At 42.6% G+C, this 12709-nt stretch overlaps 2 non-coding genes across 2 annotated transcripts; both read right to left on the reverse strand.

The window, feature by feature from the left end:
• Positions 1–3596: 3596 nt before the first annotated feature.
• LOC115193121 (U1 spliceosomal RNA) lies at positions 3597–3760 on the reverse strand. Its single transcript, XR_003878084.1, has one exon. It is a non-coding gene; the product is annotated as a U1 spliceosomal RNA (small nuclear RNA).
• Positions 3761–7279: 3519 nt separating this feature from the next.
• On the reverse strand, positions 7280–7443 carry LOC115193132 (U1 spliceosomal RNA). The gene has a single exon (XR_003878095.1). It is a non-coding gene; the product is annotated as a U1 spliceosomal RNA (small nuclear RNA).
• Positions 7444–12709: the final 5266 nt, after the last annotated feature.

The raw sequence follows: 12709 nt of genomic DNA on the forward strand, positions 1-12709 counted from the left end.
CTTGCGACAATTTAGCTTTCGCAACGAGACCATTAAATATATTTAAGACAATGGTAGAAGAGAGTGTAGTTCTGTTCAGTTTGGACTTCAGTTTATCGCTAACCTTATCACAGGGACTTTGAAGCACTAACTTATATCATCTGCATGCTGATCTTGGAATAAATTGACGATAGCAAAGATTCCATCTTTGACGACGCCACATAAATGTAATAGGTACTAGCTAGCTTAATAGTTAATATTTGCGCGCTAGCTCTGCATATTCAGCTAGTGTGTGAACCCTGCCAATATAAAACAAAACACTGCTATGGCACGATTGACTGGATGAATCTCACGTCAGTTACGTGCACTGAGTGCCTTTCAGACAGAAGATACTAACCCTCTGTTACCTTGCCAACTAAGGAACTGGCAGTGGATCAAACCATTGTGAGGCAAAGGGTGGGGGGGGGGGTCGCAATCTTTTGAAACTTAAAAACGCGCTATTAACTGTCTATAATCATCACAATTGCTTTCATTGCGTATTATTAATATTATTTCAATTACATAGTTATGTTTACAGTGATATATTGGGGGGGACAAATCATATATTTCCCAGGATGGGGGGGTCGTGTCCCCCCTTCCCCCCCGGGATTTCCGCCCCTGTTTCTTTGTATTCTGGTGCCACTCTGCACAAGCATGTTAGATAGGTAGCTCTGGTCTGTCTAACTCTCGAAAACTCAAGGCGGCATTATGTGTAATGTAATGGAACTGAGAGTCATGACCAAGGGCTAGCTCTTGTCCAATGTTAGGTAGCTCTGGTCCAACGTTAGGTAGCTCTGGTCCAACGTTAGGTAGCTCTGGTCCAACGTTAGGTAGCTCTGGTCCAATGTTAGGTAGCTCTGGTCCAATTTTAGGTAGCTCTGGGCCATGTTAGGTAGCTCTGGTCCAACGTTAGGTAGCTCTGGTCCAACGTTAGGTAGCTCTGGTCCAATGTTAGGTAGCTCTAGTCCAACGTTAGGTAGCTCTAGTCCAACGTTAGGTAGCTCTGGTCCAATGTTAGTTAGCTCTGGTCTGGTCCAACGTTAGGTAGCTCTGGTCCAACGTTAGGTAGCTCTGGTCCAACGTTAGGTAGCTCTGGTCCAATGTTAGGTAGATCTGGTCCAATTTTAGGTAGCTCTGGGCCATGTTAGGTAGCTCTGGTCCAACGTTAGGTAGCTCTGGTCCAATGTTAGGTAGCTCTGGTCCAATTTTAGGTAGCTCTGGTCCAACGTTAGGTAGCTCTGGTCCAACGTTAGGTAGCTCTGGTCCAATGTTAGGTAGCTCTGGTCCAATGTTAGGTAGCTCTGATTGTTGATGAGTTGTTGATGAGGAAGCCGTACCCCTCCCCTGATCTTACCAGAAGACACCGCTACTGAAAAGCTGTCTGGTTGAATAGCAGAGTTGGGTGAATTCTCCGTAAACCATCTCTCTGTAAAAACAAATACATTCCCTTTCGTCCCTCTGTGATTCAAGCCTTTCTCGGAGTTCACTACGTTTATTTTTACAAAACAACACACAGCAGCAGAGACTGTAGACCATCTGGCAGAAGTGTGCCTGTTACAACGGGGACACAGCGCCTCCTACTGGACAAAATCAGTAAAAATGTACAGCGCTTATTATTCCCACGCGGTCTCCCATCCAAGTACTAATCAGGCCCGACCCTGCTAAGCTTTATGAGTTTATGGTAAAGTATACTGCTCAAAAAAATAAAGGGAACACTTAAACAACACAATGTAACTCCAAGTCAATCATACTTCTGTGAAATCAAACTGTCCACTTAGGAAGCAACACCGATTGACAATAAATTTCACATGCTGTTGTGCAAATGGAAAAGACAACAGGTGGAAATTATAGGCAATTAGCAAGACACCCCCAATAAAGGAGTGGTTCTGCAGGTGGGGACCACAGACCACTTCTCAGTTCCTATGCTTCCTGGCTGATGTTTTGGTCACTTTTGAATGCTGGCGGTGCTTTCACTCTAGTGGTAGCATGAGACGGAGTCTACAACCCACACAAGTGGCTCAGGTAGTGCAGCTCATCCAGGATGGCACATCAATGCAAGCTGTGGCAAGAAGGTTTGCTGTGTCTGTCAGCGTAGTGTCCAGAGCATGGAGGCGCTACCAGGAGACAGGCCAGTACATCAGGAGACGTGGAGGAGGCCGTAGGAGGGCAACAACCCAGCAGCAGGACCGCTACCTCCACCTTTGTGCAAGGAGGAGCACTGCCAGAGCCCTGCAAAATGACCTCCAGCAGGCCACAAATGTGCATGTGTCTGCTCAAACAGTCAGAAACAGACTCCATGAGGGTGGTATGAGGGCCTGACGTCCACAGGTGGGGGTTGTGCTTACAGCCCAACACCGTGCAGGACGTTTGGCAATTGCCAGAGAACACCAAGATTGGCAAGTTCGCCACTGGCGCCCTGTGCTCTTCACAGATGAAAGCAGGTTCACACTGAGCACATGTGACAGACGTGACAGTCTGGAGACGCCGTGGAGAACGTTCTGCTGCCTGCAACATCTTCCAGCATGACCGGTTTGGCGGTGGGTCAGTCATGGTGTGGGGTGGCATTTCTTTAGGGGGCCGCACATCCCTCCATGTGCTCGCCAGAGGTAGCCTGACTGCCATTAGGTACCGAGATGAGATCCTCAGACCCCTTGTGAGACCATATGCTGGTGCGGTTGGCCATGGGTTCCTCCTAATGCAAGACAATGCTAGACCTCATGTGGCTGGAGTGTGTCAGCAGTTCCTGCAAGAGGAAGGCATTGATGCTATGGACTGGCCCGCCCGTTCCCCAGACCTGAATCCAATTGAGCACATCTGGGACATCATGTCTCGCTCCATCCACCAACGCCACGTTGCACCACAGACTGTCCAGTACTTGGCGGATGTTTTAGTCCAGGTCTGGGAGGAGATCCCTCAGGAGACCATCCGCCACCTCATCAGGAGCATGCCCAGGCGTTGTAGGGAGGTCATACACACACTACTGAGCCTCATTTTGACTTGTTTTAAGGACATTACATCAAAGTTGGATCAGCCTGTAGTGTGGTTTTCCACTTTAATTTTGAGTGTGACTCCAAATCCAGACCTCCATGGGTTGATAAATTGAATTTCCATTGATTATTTTTGTGTGATTTTGTTGTCAGCACATTCAACTATGTAAAGAAAAAAGTATTTAATAAGATTATTTCATTCATTCAGATCTAGGATGTGTTATTTTAGTGTTCCCTTTATTTTTTTGAGCAGTGTATATAAAGTTACTGAGTCTCAAAAGCAGGTAAATTGAAGCAAACATAGCAGCCTTTTTACCTTTTTCATTAATTATGCTAAAATTGACACCTGACAAATAGTTTAATTTCCACATATTTCTAACAGTAGAAAACAGCACATGAATCGGATACAGCACCGACCAAAGCGATGGACATCGATAAACTGTTGATTGTAGGATCTCTAAACAGCGGAGCTACTAAAAATATAATCACTAACTTGTAACTAAGCTAGATATCTACATGCCGATACTTCGTTCAGTTATTGAAAGTACAGATTGTATCAGTCCAACCGAACATTTATTTTCACAGTGAAATCAGGGGAGAGCGCGAACGCAGTCCCCCACTACCAGAAATTATGCAATCGAGATTTCCACATTTGGGAAATTCGCAGGGGTCAGCACAGCCGGAGTGCAATGGCTGAGCCTCACCCTGGGTGAACCGCCTTCTTGATCACGGTGTCTCCCTTGCCAGGTAAGTATGAGTTGTACACGGTCAATGTGGGATAGTGCTTCCCGTGCGAACGTTTTAGCCTCATGGTTTTAGCACCACGGCTATTGAGAGAAAAGCAAATCATTTAAATGGTCGTTCAGTGTTATTTTGTCTGCTTGTAGATGGAAAGGTGGAAACACGTTTGAACTGTTATTTTACTCGTAAAATGTGATTGTTTTTCAATTTTCCCAGGATGCAGTTCTGTAGAAATTATCATAACAAAACATGTTTTATTAAACGTGTCTGATAGCTGAAACTATAACAAATGATTAGAAATGCACCCGGAGTACATCCAAAACTATTCTGAAACACACATAAAGCCAAGTGAACGGAATTTGTGATTTTATTTAGCCTTTCTCGTTCTCGTTGTTCTTTTGTCTTCGAGAGAAAAGCCAGACTGCATTTCCACTATAGAACAGTAGTGGCCCCACTCCCCCAGTCCCACACAGCCACCCATGCAGGCACATTGAAGCAGGGAGCGCTGATAAAGCCTTAGTTTCTACTCTTTCTTGTAGTGTAAATGTCGAGACAGTGGGTTAAATCCCTGACTAAGCTTTAGCGTTCATACAGGTTCTACTGAAAGACAATGTATCTTAATGAACCCATGTCAGCCATTACCGGGGTGTGTTTGACAGGTCATTTACAAAAATGGCTGCGGTCCGTAACGTTAACGGTAAGAAACGACAGGCACAAGTAAGAGTATAAAAGAGCAGCAAGAGTAAATTTATAGCGATCCAGTGATATTTAAATCAAGTGACAAGGGGATTTTGCACCCCTCTCAAACACAGGAAATAGATGGTTAAAAAAGACAGATCCTCTGGTGAGCGGGGCATGCGCGTTGCTAGAGCAACTCTTAGAACAAGGATAGGTGTGTGTGTGTGTGTCTACGTGTGTGTGTGTGTGTGTGTGTGTGTCTACGTGTGTGTGGGTCTACGTGTGTGTGTGTGTGTGTGTGTGTTTTTGTGTGTGTGTGTGTGTGTGTGTGTGTGTGTGTGTTTTGTGTGTTTGTGTGTGTGTGTGTGTGTGTGTGTGTGTGTGTGTGTGTTTGTGTCAGGGTCGTAGGATACAGGGGTTGGAACCGGTTCAGGGAACATGACAGAAAAGAATGATCTTTTCTGAGGACCAGAACAGGGAACGAAAGTGATTTATAATGTTGCTGAAAACAAACAATTATTTGAAGAACATGGGAACCGGTAAATAACGTTATTTTACATTTCGGCCATTTTTCCAGTCCAACTAAAAACGCAACAAAGCATTTCTGCAAAGCCCTCAACATCACCCAGCGTCTGCCTGCCAGCGGAAAACCTTTACTAATGTGTGTATGTAGGCTACCTGCCCTCCCACCAAATCATAGTCTACTGTAGCTACTGATGCTACAGGCCTGATTCAGAAATTAGGGAGAGAGATTTTTTATTAGAGAATAATGAAACTTTTTCAATACTCGTTAAGGATACTATAGTTATCACGTTTCACATTGGATTTATTAACTACAATAACGTAAGGTGATGTGTTTTTCTTTGTATTCTGGTGCGACTCTGCACAAGCATGTTAGATAGATAGCTCTGGTCTGTCTAACTCTCGAAAACTCAAGGCGGCATTATGTGTAATGTAATGGAAGTGAGAGTCATGACCAAGGGCTAGCTCTGGTCCAATGTTAGGTAGCTCTGGTCCAATGTTAGGTAGCTCTGGTCCAATGTTAGGTAGCTCTGGTCCAATGTTAGGTAGCTCTGGTCCAATGTTAGGTAGCTCTGGTCCAATGTTAGGTAGCTCTGGTCCAACGTTAGGTAGCTCTGGTCCAATGTTAGGTAGCTCTGGTCCAATGTTAGGTAGCTCTGGTCCAACGTTAGGTAGCTCTGGTCCAACGTTAGGTAGCTCTGGTTTAACGTTAGGTAGCTCTGGTCCAACGTTAGGTAGCTCTGGTCCAACGTTAGTTAAGCCAACTCTCTGAAGTTCAAAGACATTCAAAGTACATTCATATCCTCCGTAGATATAATTCTGTTATATCGGTCATTCGGTGTCAGAAGAGTAGAGTTTTAAGTGTTTTTTACAAAATGTTTTAATTGGCGGAAAATCCATCAGTGTGGACCTTATGGGTCCCTGGGACAGATTTGTTCCATGTGAGGAGAGGAATCTATGTTCCAAATTTCGTGACTTTAGGTCAAACGGGGTGAGGGTGGTGAGTTTACAAAGTTTGCATTTTCAATCGCTTGTTATAGCGCCACCATCTGGTCAATCAGTATAATTGAATGAATTCCGGATCTCTATGGCAAGAAGCATCATTCACCAAAGTTTGGTCAAAATTGGGCCAGTGCTGTTTGAGCTATACTGTGTGACTAACTATAGACTTTACTGTAAAATACATTATATCAAGTTTTAATGTCAAATGCACAAGTACAGTAAAATGCCTTTCTTGCGAGCTCTAAACCCAACAATACAGTAATCAATAACAATGTAATACTAAAAATTCCATAAGGTAGAACTAAAACACACAATAAATAAAAATAAGAAACAAGCTTGTACACAGCTATGATAATAACACACGTGAATTAACTTGGTATATAGTGGGGGTCGGTATTTAGCATCAGAAACTCAAGGTCGGGTGAACAAGGAAGGAGCTCAAGATGTTTTCAACTTCGGTAAACCAGGAGTTGTTGATGAGGAAGCCGTACCCCTCCCCTGATCTTACCAGAAGACACCGCTACTGAAAAGCTGTCTGGTTGAATAGCAGAGTCGGGTGAATTCTCCGTAAACCATGTCTCTGTAAAAACAAAGACATTACCAAAACGTCCCTCTGTGATTCAAGCCTTTCTCGGAGTTCACTACGTTTATTTTTACAAAACTAAACACAGCAGCAGAGACTGTAGACCATCTGGCAGAAGTGTGCCTGTTACAACGGGGACACAGCGCCTCCTACTGGACAACATCAGTAGAAATGTTCAGCGCTTATTATTCCCACGCGGTCTCCCCTCCAAGTACATTTTACATTTAGCGGACACTCTTATCCAGAGCGACTTACAGTAGTGAATGCATACATTTCATACATTTTTCTCCGTACTGGTCCCCCCGTGGGAATCGAACCCACAACCCTGGCGTTGCAAATACCATGCTCTACCAACTGAGCCACATAGTTCTAACCAGGCCCGACCCTGCTAAGCTTTATGAGTTTATTATAGTAAAGTATATAAAGTAACTGAGTCTCAAAAGCAGGCAAATTGAAGGAAACATAGCAGCCTTTTTACCTTTTTCATAAATTATGCTAAAATTGACACCTGACAAACAGTTGTATTTTCCACATATTTCTAACAGTAGAAAACAGCACATGAATCGGATACAGCACCGACCAAAGCGATGGACATCGATAAACTGTTGATTGTAGGATCTCTAAACAGCGGAGCTACTAAAAATATGATCACCAACTAGTAACTAAGCTAGATATCTACATGTCAACGCTTTATTTGCTTAAAAAAGTCTGTTTCAGTCCAACCTAATATTGATTTTCACAGTGAAATCAGGGGAGAGCGCGAACGCAGTCCCCCACTACCAGAAATTATGCAATCGAGATTTCCACATTTGGGAAATTCGCAGGGGTCAGCACAGCCGGAGTGCAATGGCTGAGCCTCACCCTGGGTGAACCGCCTTCTTGATCACGGTGTCTCCCTTGCCAGGTAAGTATGAGTTGTACACGGTCAATGTGGGATAGTGCTTCCCGTGCGAACGTTTTAGCCTCATGGTTTTAGCACCACGGCTATTGAGAGAAAAGCAAATCATTTAAATGGTCGTTCAGTGTTATTTTGTCTGCTTGTAGATGGAAAGGTGGAAACACGTTTGAACTGTTATTTTACTCGTAAAATATGGTTGTTTTTCAATTTTCCCAGGATGCAATTCTGTAGAAATTATCATAACAAAACATGTTTTATTAAACGTGTCTGATAGCTGAAACTATAACAAATTATTAGAAATGCCCCGGAGTACATCCCAAACTATTTTGAAACACACATAAAGCCAAGTGAATGGAATTTGTGATTTTATTTAGCTTTTCTCGTTCTCGTGGTTCTTTTGTCTTCGAGAGAAAAGCCAGACTGCATTTCCACTATAGAACAGTAGTGGCCCCACTCCCCCAGTCCCACACAGCCACCCACGCAGGCTCATTGAAACAGAATAACAAGAGTATTGTATTTCAACCACACCGCCTCTTAACAAATTGGTTAACTGAAAGAATGTTACTGTTATAAATAAAAGTCAGCTGCTCCCTTATAATACAAGAGAAGTGTACAGCCTGCTGGGAAAAAAAATGAATGAGCATCTAGCAAGAGTCAACGAAATTGTTAATTAAAAGGTTTAAAAACAATTCTGATAAATGCAACAGTTGGACAATGGTTTTACAGTTGTTCAGTGGTGGAAAAAGTACCCAATTTTCATACTTGAGTAAAAGTAAAGATACCTTAAAGTATTAAAAGTAAATGTAATTGCGAAAATGGACTTAAGTATAAAAAGTATTAATAATTTCAAATTCCATATATTATTAAGCAAACTTAATTTACGGATTGCCAGGAGCACACTCCAACACTCACATTATTCAGAAACAAAGCATTTGTGTTTAGTGAGTCCGCCAGATCAGAGGCAGTAGGGATGACCAGGGATGTTCTCTTGTTAAGTGCGTGAATTGGACCATTTCTGTCGATTGGACATTAGCCATCAGGATACTAGGAAGAGGAGGCTGTGTAGCCGTCTTTTCAGCTAGCCATCAGGATACTAGGAAGAGGAGGCCATGTAGACCTCTTTTCAGCTAGCTATCAGGATACTAGGAAGAGGAGGCCGTGTAGCCCGTCTTTTCAGCTAGCCATCAGGAAACTAGGAAGAGGAGGCCATGTAGCCTGTCTTTTCAGCTAGCCATCAGGAAACTAGGAAGAGGAGGCCGTGTAGCCTGTCTTTTCAGCTAGCCATCAGGATACTAGGAAGAGGAGGCCGTGTAGCCCGTCTTTTCAGCTAGCCATCAGGAAACTAGGAAGAGGAGGCCGTGTAGCCTGTCTTTTCAGCTAGCCATCAGGATACTAAGAAGAGGAGGCCGTGTAGCCCGTCTTTTCAGCTAGCCATCAGGAATTTTTGGGAGAACATACACATCAACAAAAGTCTGTGAATCTCAAAGGGTAAAATATGAAGAGCCACTTTATATACAAAAAAATATGAATAGCCATATAAAAATGGTCATATATACTTTAGAGAAGAAAATTTACCGTTGTGGATGTGACATTCTCCGTTACGGATGTGACATCCTCTGTTACGGAAGTGACGCTGTGCAAAATGACTGTTTATATATTAAAGATTTCTTCACCAAACTTCATAATAATACTTTTGTTGTCATCTGAAAATGCAGTGTACCTCAAAGAACCAAGAAATCACTAGTATCGTGAATAGTTATTGTATATGCTATCAAAGTGCACTCGAGGGTCCCGTCTTAACCAAACATGAATGCACAAATGTGCAAAAAAAAAAAATGCATTTACAATTATTTATTTGAAAAAGTATTTTCATTGCAAATTAGAGTGCTGCATACCTGTCACGTCCTGACCAGTAAAGGCGTTATTTGTTATTATAGTTTGGTCAGGACGTGGCAGGGGGTATTTGTTTAGAGTGTTTCGGGGTTTGTTGGGCTATGTGTTTAGGTAGAGGGGTGTTTGTTTAGAGTGTTCCGGGGTTTTTGGTTATGTTCTATGTTAGTATATTTCTATGTTCTGGTCTAGTCTTTTTAGTTCTATGTTTAGGGTTAGTGGATGGACCTTCAATTGGAGGCAGCTGTTCCTCGTTGCCTCTGATTGAAGGTCCTATATAGAGGGGTGTTTTTGTAATGGGTTTTGTGGGAAGTTGTTTTTGCACTGCTGTGTTTAGCCTGTAATACTGTGTGTTCGGTTTTCTTGTTTTGTTTATTTAGTGTTAAATAAAAGTTTAAAATGAGCACTCAACCCGCTGCGCCTTGGTCCACTACATACGACAAACATTACAATACCTCAACAATTATATGAATATTTGCAATTTCATAGTAACACTAGAGGTGACAGGGTCCCAGAAAACAGACAAATGACACTGCACAATTTACAACATTTGAGTCATTGCATTCGAGATCATTTATGACTGCTTTATGTCTAATATTAAATGTTATCAATGACCTACTGAGTAACAGAATAAACATACAAAAACTCAATTCAAAGTTTTAGATTTTTTTTTAATAAACTCAGGTTTAGTGTTAATCTCACACATTTTAATCAGCAGCAGAGGTTCTATGAAATGGTTCTTCCTCCCTCTGTTGTCCACAAAACAACACAGGGACTGAACAACTTGACCTGCAGCCACCTAGGCCTGGTCGTCCTTGGCTGGCGAGATATACACAAATCCTGTGTGGTCGTTTCTCTTCAAGAACTGCATCTCAACAGCATCAGAGTCAGTCTTTATCTGCTACCAGTCCTACAAACTGCCTGTATGTACACTGAGTATACCAAACGTTATGAACACCTTCCTAATTGAGTTGAGACATAATAGGGGCTGTGTGATAAGATTATTAACGATAAGTAATTCTAAAAAAAGGCACTTCAACAAGCCTATTTCACACCATAGCCTGCTGAATTTGCAAGATAACTTTCTTTCATTTTAAAAATTTTGCCACAAATTAAATTATGCCACTGACTCGCCCATGTAATGACGTTTCAGTATTGTCTCAATGAAGAGTTTGGTGTTCGACTAGGCACATGCAACATGCATGAGCAGTTACAAGCCTGATAAAGTTAGCGGCAGGCGGACGAGAAATATCCACCATCCGTAGTACGGATGAAGCCTGATCTGGAATTTTAAGCTAATTGAATGAAGCTGGCTAGCTTTATAAAAACCTGAGTAGATCTAGTTTGCTTCGTAGTATAGACGGATTGGTTGTTTAGCAACAAAACCGACACTTGCGCAACTATGGGGCAAAACAGATGGGTTTTAGCTTAGACTAGACAACATGTAAACTATATTTAGTCTCCAGATTTTTGGGGAAAACATAAATACATTTGCACAATGAGAACTTGTTGTCTCTCAAATACATAATTACAGTTGTTGGTTAGCTAGCTAGCAAATGTTTTTGCCATATTAGCATAGACATGAAATCAGTCAAAACACCTCAAAACAAGACATGGTATAAATAACAAGCTACAACAAGCTGAAACCAGCCACCCACAGCTCCCCACATAGCAGCTTCTTGTCATTGTTGTTAGCTATCTGACCGTTCAGAAACCCAACAACACACGCCTTCCGGGACACATCCATGCATCAAGTTCGTGACGTTAAAATCGGCCAACCAATCTATACCAAAACAGAGTTTACTGTCTTTGATACCACACTCTGGCTACACGAACAGGTAGCTAGATAGCTAGCAGTAAGTGGCTTGCACAACCCACATTTTGAGTCGAAAAAAGTTGAGGGTTTACCATTCAAATAATTCTCTAATGTTGTAAAACGCCATATGAATTAAATAATACATCTTGGAAGCAGTTTACCTTTGTAAATAGAGAGACATCTTCGCCTTTATCAGCTGTGCTGTGGGGTACACACTCTTTTCACGGCACTTTGATGAAAAAGCGATTTTCGTAACAGGTTAGAAGAGCATTTTCGCTAACCCTAACCCTTTTCCTAATCTTAACCTCAGTCTCCTAACCTGCTACGAAAAAGTCCCTTCGGTATCGAAGTGGCATGAAAAGAACGTTTCCCCTGCTGTGGCGTGCTAATAACAACAAAACACATTGAGCCGCTTCCGTAAAACACCCGGTTTGCGTCCTCTCTTTGGTACTTGGCTCATCGTGCTCTAGTGACTCCTTGTGGCGGGCCGGGCACCTGCAAGCTGACTTCGGTTGTCAGTTGAGTAGTGTTTCCTCTTTGGAACACACTTTTTGGTCTAAAAGTTCCAGGCTGTATCACAACCGGCCGTGATTGGGAGTCCCATAGGGCGGCGCACAATTGGCCCAGCGTCGTCCGGGTTTGGCTGGTATAGGCCGTCACTGTAAATAAGAATTTGTTCTTAACTGACTTGCCTAGTTAAGTTTCTATACTATTCTACAGGATCTCATTCACTTAAGGCTTACAAATCTTGCATTACACAACTCATATGTATCTTTCTATACTATTCTACTGTATCTTAGTCCGTTTGGCTCTGACATCGCTCGTCCATATGTATATAGTCTTAATTCATTCCTACTTAGATTTGTGTGTATATGTGGTGTAATTTGTTAGATATTACTGCACTGTCGGAGCTAGAAGCACAAGCATTTCGCTACACCCGCAATAACATCTGTTAATCACGTGTATGTGACCAATAACATTTGATTTGAAAAATGTTAAATAAATAAATATATATATTAGTTAGCTGCATACATTCCCTTTGGATGGTAATATAAAACGACTCAATATCACCATCTGCCGGCCTTTGGGTAGGCTGGGGGGGTTGGGTAGACTACTCCCATCTAAATGTGTATCCTCAAGAGAAACTTACCCAAACATTGCATTTCCTGGGCTAGGCCTACTCCTGCCATTCGGTATACTCAGTCCCTACAAGAAACTTCTTAATGTACATAAAATACCATTATTGAAGTTTTGTAACTTAGTTCATGATCTTGTGGTAGAATTAACCAGTGCACTCCATCTTTAGCTTTCCCTTTGCAAACTTACAAATCCGCTGCATGTGTAACCGGTGTGAAATGGCTAGCTAGTTAGCGGGGTGTGCGCTAATAGCGTTTCAATCGGTGACGTCACTCGCTCTGAGACCTTGGAAGTAGTTGTTCCCCTTGCTCTGCAAGGGCCGTGGCTTTTGTGGAGCGATAGGTAACGGTGCTTCGAGGGTGACTGTTGTTGATGTGTGCAGAGGGTCCCTGGTTCGAGGTCAGGTAGGGGGGCAAGGAGAGGGACGGAAGCAAAAC

This window comes from Salmo trutta, chromosome 4 (assembly GCF_901001165.1).
Source record: "Salmo trutta chromosome 4, fSalTru1.1, whole genome shotgun sequence".
In the NCBI taxonomy this organism is placed as follows: domain Eukaryota; kingdom Metazoa; phylum Chordata; class Actinopteri; order Salmoniformes; family Salmonidae; genus Salmo; species Salmo trutta.